Source organism: Vigna unguiculata, chromosome 7, assembly GCF_004118075.2.
Source record: "Vigna unguiculata cultivar IT97K-499-35 chromosome 7, ASM411807v1, whole genome shotgun sequence".
NCBI lineage: Eukaryota > Viridiplantae > Streptophyta > Magnoliopsida > Fabales > Fabaceae > Vigna > Vigna unguiculata.
The window spans coordinates 16541252-16553912 of record NC_040285.1 but is presented as its reverse complement, the minus strand read 5'-3'; positions in this window follow the sequence as shown (position 1 = coordinate 16553912).

Sequence of the window (12661 nt, the reverse complement as noted above, 5' to 3'; positions counted from 1 at the left end):
ATACTAAAGATTAAAAAAATGTTATGTCAAATGGTTATTTGAAAAGAAATATAAAAGGAATTTAGTATAGTATAGATATAGAATACCCATCAACTTCTATTGCTATGACATTTAATTTTGTTGTCTTTCCATCAACTTGCAATTCTCTTTCAGTCCCCACTCCGACCAGTAATCCCAAAATATCTAAAATGCAATTCATAAATGTTAAATCATATACTTTAACAATAAATGTTTATTAATAAAAATATTAATAGTATTGGAACTAAAAAGATTGACTTACCAACTAAATAATCAGTATCAAATGCAGTGGTTGCCAATAAGGACAAAGGTGTGTATTGTGGTTTCATATCAGGAACCAAATTAACATTAAGCAAAGAAACTTTTGTACCAAACTGAAAATTTATCTTATAAGGGTGGTGTGTTGTTCTGTATATTCCAGAATTCGGAGCAACACTGAAATTTTGTATGGCATAAACATGGCCTTCAAAAATCTCATTCTGAAATTTGTAAATTAGAGTACGTCTAATTGAAGCATGTATTTTAGAACTCTGAAATAGATAAAAAGAACATATATAAATTTAAGTATAAATATGTTTAGCATACAAATATTTAATTCATACAAATTTGTAAACGAAAGTAGGTGTGATTGAAGAATTTAAAGAATAACATGAATAATAACCTCTTTGTCTTGAATAACGAACTCCATGGAAAAAGGACACCTCTGTTTAGTGAAATCAGGAACTAACCATGAACGAATGACCCTAACGATAATATTCCAATTTTCCTTCTGGGGACGTACTTCGCTTACGCTCTGGCTTTGGTTTGGAACTTCACAGAGAGACATGTTGAACTCACAACAACAATATTGAAAAATGAAAAGTAAAAAAGTTAGGATTAGATTCGAGACATATTTATACTTACATAGAGAAATAAGGAACTAATAAGACAAAATTGTAATTCATACAACTAAAGTAAAGAAATACCAAAAAAAGGTTGAAATAATAACTTTATCAGAATCTATTTTTTATTGGTCAAAGGAGAGTAAAAGAAGTGTAACGATTAATCAAAACATGGATATGGCAATTTTTGAAATGATAGAAGAAAGCAAAAAGTAGAATATATTCAAATAAGGACTCTTCAAACATGGAGTACCAACGTTTTGACAGAAGTCATGCGAATATATATTGGTGAAACCTGCAGAAAACAGCTATTGATGTCAGAAGAAATTAAGTATTCATATTGATTTATTGACAGGTTTCATAGAAAAGAAAAATTAAGAGAGAAGCATTCTGATGAAAATAAAGCATGAAGCAGATGACTTGAAAGTGAATAAAAAAATTGTTGGCGTGATGGATTAAGTAGTGAACAATTAATTGAAACAGTAATGTGGAAAGAATCAAAAACTGCAAATACATCCTAGTTTCTTATGCATTCATGAAAGAGGAAATGTAGAAAAAAGTGATAGCAAACGATAATGTCTTAGACGAAATTTCAGAACTGCAAATCTCATATCATTTCGTCTGTACAGCAAGACTACTATATTTGTACATAAAACAAATGAAGTACATACCTGTGATGAGTGGAAACGCTAATGGCTTGTAAGAATACATGAATGGATGTGAAACGTGTTCTGGATGAAGAAACTGTGTTGGATCTCTACAAAAAGTCAAATAAAAGTGTGGTGTAGAAAAGCCAAAGAATCTTCTAGGAGAAGGAACTTTGTTAGAAACTTCGAGGAGAAGCCACTATGTTGGATTATTTAAGTTAATAACGTAAAAAAAGAAAATAAAAAGAAATATAAATAGTACAATTAAATATTTAATGAAATGATGGATGCTTATAGCAGAAGAAATCTCGTGGAAGGTGAAAGATAAAGAAACATAATGAAGCAGTGCAAAATGTCATATCAATAGACATTGAAATAAAATATTATAAAAGTATTATAAGGGATGTGTATGAAAAATGTTCTGGAAAGTGATATATTTAAATAAATATAAAAAATTTTAAAACGCAGAGACATGATATGATTTGTGTCTGACAATAATTAAATGCCACAGATTTTCGTATATGGAAGAAGATATGGAGCAGGTATGAGTAAATAACTTTGCAGAAGTTCAAAATACACATACTAAAACATATACATATATATAATATCATAATAAACAACTAAAGTTGATACAAAAAATACAGATTATCAATCTGTTAAGTAATATTGTTTATAGATTCTTCATAGCGGATGATAATAATCATTTATATTAAGAAGAACATTGACATCATTGCTTGCTTGTTGACCGTCAACCTCAAAAAGAATTAAATCTTTTTCCTCCAGTCCATGAACTTCACGAAAACGTTTCCATCCACTTCCTATCTTGACTGATCTAGGTCTAATCAACAACTTGCATTCAACTCGTGCCTTTGGACCGTAAAGCACAATGTGTGAGAACTGAGTGTTGGCAAAATATTGACGTAAGTCTGAATTTAAACCCTGAAAATAAAAAATATAAGAAATAATATCAAAAATAAATGATTTTGTATGTGTCAAGGTTAAAAAGAATAAATGAAGTTTTGTGTACAGATTGTATTCAATGATCGAAAAAGAAGATAAAAAAAGTCACCAGAAAGCTTGCTTTGCAGTTGTACTTAGAAAGCCGGAACTCAAAATGAATTAACTTGGACCTTATCAGAGGAGCATTTGTTCGAACATGACTTAGGAATTTATGGATAGTTGATTCTGAACAATGATCGTAAAAGTGTATTTCAAAAGCAGAATTCCCAGTATGCCTTAAATAACATAGTTAAGGTGGTTGGACTTGATAAAACTTTCTTATATCAACCCAGCCATCAGTAATTCGTGGACCATAGGTATTCATGTTGAAGGTAACATGGTGAACATGGCCTTTTTTATCAGAAATAGTCCAACGTGGCCCCAGTTCATTGCCTAATTGAATGACAAACAAACGATTGACGAACGCAAAATCCTTCAAAATAAAACCAATATAAACAAAAATTAGTAAAGGATATCGGAGAACAATGATGGTAAATAATGTATAAGAAGCAAGTTCACAAAAACCTGGTCTTCCATGAAAATAGTAAAGAATCCACCCTTCCACTTTGCGCCAAGTATGGATTGTTCACCAAAGATGCATTGCTTAGTGGTCATCTGTAAAATTGGTAAAATAGGTTTGTTTTTGGAAAAATAAATTAAACACACTCTAACAATGTAAAACAAATTGTTAAAGATGATGAAAATAACAGATTATAAGAACGTCTGTTTTAAAAAATGAAAGAAAGATGATGAACAGAACCGAATATAAAAACGACTGCTTACAAAAATTAGAGAAAGATGAACAGAAAAGATTATAAAAACCACTGCTTATAGAAACGTCTGCTTAGAAAAATGAAATGAAGATGAAGATCAAAACCGATTATAAAAAAGTTTGCTTATAAAAACATGCATAGAATATGGCGAGAAAGAAATATGGCGAGAAGATATAGGAGATGAAGAGAAATATAGTTCATAAAAGGGTTTAACAGTCATACCTTTCTGTAATGAATAAGAACTTCTTGAAATGGCAGAGGATGGCTTGTTATCGCAGTGTACTGGTGTTAAGGTGAAACAGAGAAGATAAGTGGAAATTTGATGATCTCTGAAATGTTAATTACTTTCATCCTGCAAAAAATATTAATGAAACAAATATACACCAGACAATGGAAGAGTCTGGAGACTGAGATAAGTAGGACGCGACAATAGACAGTGCAATCATCATTCTCGTGAGAAGTGAAAAACATAATGAGAAAAACATTTCAAATATTTAAACGTCTCGTGGAAAAAGAAATGGTAATTAATTTAATCGGCTGAATCAGTTGAAATAATGAATGAGTGCTGCAGATGATCGAGGAGTTCAATCATCATACCTCGAGCAGTGGAGTAATTAATGCGGGGAATACTGATAGACAGGGTGATTTCAAATTAATTAAAAGGATTATTTATTGTAATATTAAATTAAATTAATATTACAAATTAAAAATTTAAATATTTTGATGTCTTCTCTGCAAATAAATAATGAGTAATATTTTATGTCTTTTAATGACGTGTAACATTAAAATTATATATGTAATTAACAATAATTGATATTTTGTTTAAAGTATTGATTTAAATGTAATAGATTTATTTTATAAAAATATATTAGTGATTAATGTATTTGATAAAAATCTACACAACTCGTCAACATAAAACGAAAAAAACAATTAACTTCATACACACTAAATGTATAAAAGCAAACACAGAGAGTAATATATGTTATAAGTGCATACAAAATATAATTCACCTTAAAATCTTCTTATATATTGATATATATATATATATATATATATATATATATATATATATAAAAGAAGATTAACAAAAACAATATACAAAATGTTATAACTTAAAACCAGATTAATGGATAAAAAACTTTGATATGGTTGGCTGTTGTGTGACCTTCAACTTCAAAAAAAACCTCACGATGATCATCTGCAGAAAGTTGATGAAGATTACAAAAAGTTTTCTAGCCAGTTCCAATCTTAACAGAATTACGTCTTATGATCAATTTACATTCGACTTCTCCCCTTGGTCCGTGTAGAACAATAGATCTAAGACCACTGCTTTTAAAATAAGTGGCAAATTCTTTTTTCAAATACTGCAACAAAAAGGATAAAATATCTTACTTATTAAGAAGCCATGTAAATAAATAATCCAAAAAAATTAAAACTAACCAAGTGGCTGGCTCGACAGTAGTATGTTGATAGTTGAACTTCAAAATGCTTTAAGTTTGAAGTATGTAGAGGACGACGAATAGGAAGATGGTTGAAGAAGTTGGCTTTCAATGTTGAGTCGCAAACATGTTTAGAGACGTGTAGTTGGAAAGACGAATTTCCAAAATATTTGAAGACAACCAATTTGTCAAACTCATCTGCATAAAAAGATATTAAATCATTCCAGCCTTGGGTGATCATTGGAGTGTGAATATTCATGTTGTACGTAACATTATGAACATTCCTGTCGTAATCAACAATGGTCCACTGTGAACCAAGGTCCTTCATATTACGTATTATGAAGAGTCGGTCGACGTGTCCAAAATCCTTGAAAGATAAGGAAGTTTAGAATAAAGAAATACAAACAAAGAATACAAAGGAATGTGAAGGAATAAAAAAAATACCTGGTCTTTCAAAAACATAGTCACGAATCCGCCAAGCATTTTGCCTGAAAGTATGGCTTGTGGTGTGCGCACGGATTCCATTGTTTGAGAAAAGAGTGGGTATGAAGAATAATTTCAACAGAAGATAATGGGTCACACAACAAAAATAAGATTTGTCAGTATGTAGTCGCCAATATATAGAAAGAGAAAACGAAAAGTCATTACTGTTGCAAATATATAGAAAGAGAAAAGGATAAGTCATTCCTTTTGGTAGGGTCCGTACTTACAGGTGAAGCGTGCATCATAATTTTTGCAATTAATTGTGAATATAAAAGTGAAAAAAAAGTACGATTTAAAAGATAATAGGGTTGAAATAATAAAATAAATAAATAATTAAAATTACAAATTTAAGATTTGTGAACTGTTTTTTTGACATAAAGTAAAATATCTAAAAATATTTGAAATGTCGTGAAAAATGGAAAGTGGCAATCAGAACAGAATACACAGAGTTGTGAAAAATTTAAAGAAATAGTCGAAAAAAAATTAAAAATAAAAACAAATTACGACATGAACAAAGCTGACATGCATGTGTTGGTAGTCTAGAGATCAAACCTTTAAACAAAAGAAAAATGATGAACATAAGAAGATGAAAAGAAAAAAGCTCAGAAAAAAATATAAAGCATCTCTAGAATCGGTATTTTGCGGTTAAAATAAGATGTTTGTGGTTGTACTCTTGATCTGAAGAATTAAAAAAACTGAATGTTAAGATGAAGCAAAGAATCAATTACAATTAATAATAAAACATAAAGAACCATAACATGAACGGAAAATCTCAGATGCATGTGCTTGTACTCGTTAGTTGAAGCATTTAAACAAAAGAAAAATGATGAACAAAAGAACATGAACAGAAGAAATTTTAGAAAAAAATAGAAAGCATCTACAGACTCGATTTATTGCGGTTTAAAAAAGATGTTTGTGGTTGTAATCTTCATTTGAAGAATTAAAAAAACTGAAACTTAAGATGAAGCCAAAAATCAAATACAACTGAGAACAAAAAATAAAGAAACATATTTGTTGGCTTGAGAAAGCAAACAAAAAAAAGATATCGAGAAAAGAAACATAAGATGAACAGAAAATCTCAAATGCATGTGTTTGTACTCTTAAGTTGAAGCCTGTAAAAAAAAACATGATGAACAGAAGAAGATGAACAGCAGAAAGCTCAGAAAAATATATAAAGCATCGCTAGACTCGATTTTTTGCCGGTTAAAAAATATGTTTATGGTTGTACTCTTCATTTCAAGCATTTAAAAACCTGAAACATAAGATGAAGCCAAGAAACCATTAGATCTCAGTAAAAAACATAAAGAACCATACCAGTTCGGTTGAGAAACCAAAAAAAAAAGGTTTCGACAAAAGAAAAAGAAGACCAAAGGAAAATATCAGATGAATGTGTTTGTATTCTTCAGTTGAAGACTGTAAACAAAAGAAAGATGATGAACAGAAGAAGATGAACAGATGAAATGTAAGAAAAATAGAAAAAGCATCTCCATACTCGGTTTTTTGCTGCTTAAAAAAGAGGTTTATGGTTGTACTCTTCATTTTAAGCATTTACACACTGAAAAATAAGATCAAGCAAAGAAACCATTAGATCTTTGTAAAAAACATAAAGAAAAATACCAGTTAGCTTGAGAAACCAAAAAAAAAAAAGATATCCACAACAAAAATAGACAGATGAACGGCAAATCTCATATGCATGTCTTTTTAAGCGTCAGTTGAAGCCTGTAAACAAAACAAACATGATGAACAAAAGAAGATGAACAGATGAAATGTAAGAAAAATAGAAAAAGCATCTCCAGACTCGGTTTTTTGCTGCTTAAAAAAGAGGTTTGTGGTTGTACTCTTCATTTCAAGCATTTACACACTGAAAAATAAGATCAAGCAAAGAAACCATTAGATCTTTGTAAAAAACATAAAGAAAAATACCAGTTAGCTTCAGAAACCAAAAAAAAAAGATATCCACAACAAAAATGGACAGATGAACGACAAATCTCATATGCATGTCTTTTTAAGCGTCAGTTGAAGCCTGTAAACAAAACAAACATGATGAACAGAAGAAGATGAACAGATGAAATGTAAGAAAAATAGAAAAAGCATCTCCATACTCGATTTTTTGCTGCTTAAAAAAGATGTTTGTGGTTGTACTCTTCATTTCAAGCATTTACACACTTGAAAAATAAGATCAACCAAAGAAACCATTAGATCTTTGGAAAAAACATAAAGAAAAATACCAGTTAGCTTGAGAAACCAAAAAAAAAAGATATCCACAACAAAAATGGATAGATGAACGGCAAATCTCATATGCATGTCTTTGTAAGCGTCAGTTGAAGCCTGTAAAGTAAAAAAAATGATAATGATGAACAGAAAAAGATGATCAGAACAAAGCTCAGAAAAAAATAGAAACCATATCCATAGTCTTTTTTTTGCGATATAAAAACAAATCGATGAAAAGAAGAAGATGAAACCATGATGAACGCGGAGAAACAAAGACAGAGAAAGAGAGAGAAAGAAGTGAGAAGGCGGTGCCAGAGAGAATGAGAAAGAGAGAGAAAGAAGAAAGAAGGCGGTCGCAGAGAGAATGAGAAAGAGAGAGAAAGAAGAAAGAAGGCGGTCGCAGAGAGAATGAGAAAGAGAGAGAAAGAATTAAGACGGAGGAAGCTGAGAAGACTTTCGATTTTAATTTCTTTTGCATTTTTTTTAATACTTCAAAATGCTAAGAGAGTGACACATCAACGTTTTTACCTTTTGTAGATAAAAATTTGAATTGTGAAGTAGGTCAGATATATTATTCAATTGAAAATGTTGCCTTTTGTTAGTTCCCAATTGTATATAGTATTAGATGCCTTAGAAGGTCACTTGGTCTCCTTCCTCTTTTGGCTTAGAATCCTCATGGGAATGCCTCCACCAATCATCTCCCTTCACTTGGCCAAGACTCACTCTCACATTAGGTTTAGGGTTTGCCAGTTAATCCTTTTTCATGTTTTTGTATTTGCTAAAGGACCCCTATGAACTCTTATTTAAAGGGTGCTCCTTGTCTTGTAAAAGGGTTGATCATTTTGTTTCTAAACTATTGTAAAAATTGTGATTTCTTTTTAAGAAAATTGTGAAAGTATTAACTTTTTACAAAGTGAAACTTTTAAACAATATGTCTCAACCCTTTGCAATCTCTTTAAATTATCTTCTAAATAATTCAATATCTTCAAGATATATTTGTTTGTTGTGGAACTATAAATATTCAAGAAGATCTTGATTTGATCCCAACAAGGCTTATAGCTTGGGCAACGCCTAGGCCCAAATCATGCTCAAGGCTCGATCCATGGCCATCTTGCACCTTCAAGCCCAAGCCTATCAAGAGGCCCAATAACAATGGGCATGCTAAAAAAAGATCAAATTGGGCTTCATTCAAGATGGCCCAAACCCACATGGACTTCTCATACTCTTCACATGGGCCAAAGAAGATGTGAAGATTTGAAGAGGTGTCTCAAAGAGCAATAGAATAGCAATAATATTGGCCCATTCTTTAGGCTTTGCTTTCTAGAATAATAAGTCAGACAATGAGTAGTTGAATTGATAAAATTGGGCTTGACTAAGCCCAATACGAGATTTGGCCATGAGCTATCAAAAGAGCCAAGGTGGACTAAGTGGAAGTCAACACTTCTTCCTACACCTCATGGATCTAAAGCATCCAAGGGTTAGGAATGCTTCCTCCTTTTCCAAGGCATCATCCAATGGCCAAGATCAAGCCTTCTTCTTCAAGCTAGCATCAAAGGCCAAGATGCTTGCTCCTTCTCATCCAAGGGTCAAGATTCCTCATGTGTAATGGCTTGAGTATTAAAGCCTTAATTTTTCAGCATTGTACTCACTCTTGAATTTTTGTGCAATAAACACTTTGAGTTGAGAACACTCCTCACTATTGCCACTTGAGAGTCATCTTTTAGAGAGCTTACTCTTTTTACCTCTAGCCCCCTTCCTAGGCTAGAACCACCTCTAAATCATTCATCCTTTCACCTATCCATTACAAGCAAGAGCCTACAAACTTGCCTTCCCCTCTTCAATGCTTCCTCCATCATTTCCGCTGCACTTGGAGCTTCATGTATCCACCAAGCTCCATCAGATCTTGTCATATTTAAAAAGATTTGGTAGTTATTATCTTTTAATATTTTATGATACAATTAAATAAGATAATTATTTAAAAATATAAAATAAAATATCTAAGATATATTTTTCCCAAATTATCTTCTATCATAAAGATAAAGAAAACCGCAAGGTCCAATTTTTTGTTGCTCTCTTCTTGGCTTAGCCAACTTCTTCACTTTTTCAAGCTTTTCTTTTCTTCTTCATGGTATGCTAACCTTGGATTTTTGTGATTTTGATAATTTCCTATTCTTAGATTTATCTTTAAGGTGTCATGAAGCTTTAAGCAATTTATTTCCACACCTCCATGAGCTCAACTTAGCTGTAGCTGCACAACACACCTCAAAATATCCAAAGAATATTTATGCAACTAAAAAGCTATTTTTAACATGTTTTTGTATCTGATGCTCAATAAACCCAATTATAGGAAATCTCAATTAAATCAATCTTTAAGCACACAAATTCAATTAAAATACCCATAATTAAACATTAAATGAGGGAAAAAATACGTACTCATCACGAGGCTGGCTCGCTTGGGCGAGATTATCAGAGTTCTCCACTGTTCTCGCGTGCATAGATAGCCATCTCAACCAAATCAATATTCTTAAGCATCTTCAAGCAACAATGACAACAGTCAATCATCTCAAACCTAGAAATAGAAATAAAACACCAAAGAAATCGAAATAAACACTGAGCTCTAGCTTTCCTTACTTGGGAAGGGGTTAGCAGAGGACCTCGACACCACAAAAGTGAGCACAACAGCTCGAAGGAGTAGGGAAATCTGTTTTTCAGAAAGTGAATGGGAATGAAGGTGTTAAGGCAGATTAGGTCTGAATCCCCTTTGGGCCAGCCCTTAGGCCCAATAGATTGGGGCAACCCTTAAAACAAAAGGGGCAAAAATAAATGGTCCTTACATTAAAAAAAATTTATTTATAAGATCTGGGTTATTTAAATTATAAACGGTGAAAATGGTAATAAAAATTTAAAAAGTATTACCAAAACAAGAAAATTTTCAACTTTAAAAACACCAATCCCCTATGAGTATTTCCCAACATGTATCTTTTGAAATTTTGAAAAAATTTCATATAGAAAATATGAATTATTTAAATTCTAAATGGTGAAAAGGGTAAACAAAATCAAAAAAGATTTAGCAAAACATGAAAATTTTCAAATTTCAAAACTTTAATCCCTTCTTAGTATTGTCCAACGTGTTTCGTTTGAAATATTGAACAATTGTTATATCTAACATAAGTCATTTAAATTGTAAATGGTGAAAAGGGTAAAAAAAAATTAAAAAAGTGTTACCAAAAATGAAATTTTTGAAAATTTAAAATCACCAATTCCCTTTCAGTAACGACCAAAGTGGTTCTATTGAAATTTTGAACAAATTTCATATATAAAATATGAATTATTTAAATTGTAAATGGTGAAAATGGTAAAAAAATAAAAAAAGTGTAGAAAATTTATAAATTTAAAAACACCAATCCCCCTTGAGTGTTGCTTAACGTGTTTCTTTTGAAATGTTGAACAATTTTTATATATAACATATGAGTCTTTTAAATTGTAAACAGTGAAAGGGGTAAAAAAAACTAAAAAAATGCTTTCAAAGGATGAAAATTTTCAAATTTAAACACACTAATTACCTTTGAGTAACAACCAAAGTGGTTCTGCAGAAATTTTGAACAAATATCATATATAAAATATGAATTATTCAAATTATAAACAAAGAAAATGGTAAACAAAATGAAAAAAGCGTTATTAGAAGATGAAAATTTTGAAATTTGAAAACACCAATCCCCTTTAAGTATGTCCTGATGTATTTATTTTGAAATTTTGAAGAATTTTTTTATATAAAATATGAAGTTTGTAAATTGTAAACCATGAAAACGGTAAAAAAAAAATAAAAAAGCATTTCCGAAAGATGAAAATTTTCAAATTTAAAAACACCAATCTTTTGAAATGTTGAACAATTTTTATATATAACGGATGACTCATTTAAATTGTAAATGATGGAAAGGGTAAAAAAAATTAAAAAAGTGTTACCAAAAGTTGAATTTTTTTCAAATTTAAAAACACCAATTCCCTTTGAGTAACGGCCAAAGTGGTTGTGTTGAAATTTTAGAAAATTTTCTTATATAAAATATGAATTATTTAAATTGTTAATGAAAAAAACAATATAAAAAACGTTTCCAAAATATGAAAATTTTCAAATTGAAAAACAACAATCCCCTCTGAGTATTGCTGAACGTGTTTCTTTTGAAATTTTGAACTATTTTCTTTTGTAAAATATGAATTATTTAAATTGTAAATGGTAAACAAAATGAAAAAAGCGTTTCTAAAATGTACCACACTTAGCCAAACTCGACCATGTAAGCAAACAATGCATATATCAAGGCAACCAAGTATTCAGCCTAGGCCGAGTTAGCCTAACTTATACTGGTTTCAACTTATATATATAAAAGAATAATCTACACCTCGTATAACCAATGTAAGTTGTCAAGGTAAGTAATCGGTCCAGGCCGGCTACTCCAACAGACAACAGACAACAGACCCGATAAGATTAGAGCCTAGGCCGACAACCCCAATAAACTTAGTGAAAATAGAAGCCCCCGCATTCAATAGGTCTTAAGGGCCTGGGTTGGGGCCCAAGCCCACTCATGGCCCAAGCCATAGCCCAAGTTAAGGCCCAACCCATGAGGTAATCAGACATCATTAATGCTCTATAAATACGCGTGGACCCCAATAATTAAAGGTACGTATTCATTAATCACTGATTTGACTCTCTAAGAGCTTTGACTTACTTGAGCTTCGGAGACTCTTCTGTAGGTAACCCCTCCTGGGTTCAAGCTAACATGTATCAACTGGGAAGAGACCAACTAAGGAGATAGCGGACTACATGGTAAGGTGGCACTTGTGCCTAACTTATCTTATTTGTTCTCTGTAGGAACAATTGGCGCCCACCGTGAGGCACGAGACGAACACCTTTAGTACCCGTTTTTCTCTGAAGATGGTTTCCACCCGTAGCAAAGTTGGAGTGAACAAGCAAGCGGATGCTGGTCCCTCTGGACCTCCTCGCATCACCCCTGATTTGGCTGCCATCCTAGACGGCCAAGCAAAGATGCAACAGGAACTCGCAGATTTGAAGAAACACAGCGCTGATGAAATAGAGGCATTGAGGCAAGAGAACTCTCACTTGAGGCGCAGGATCGAGGCTGATCCCAATCTGAAGGGAAAAGCCAAAGAAACTTCTGAAGCTGTGAAGTCTTCGGCCTTCCAGCCCACAGAGGAAG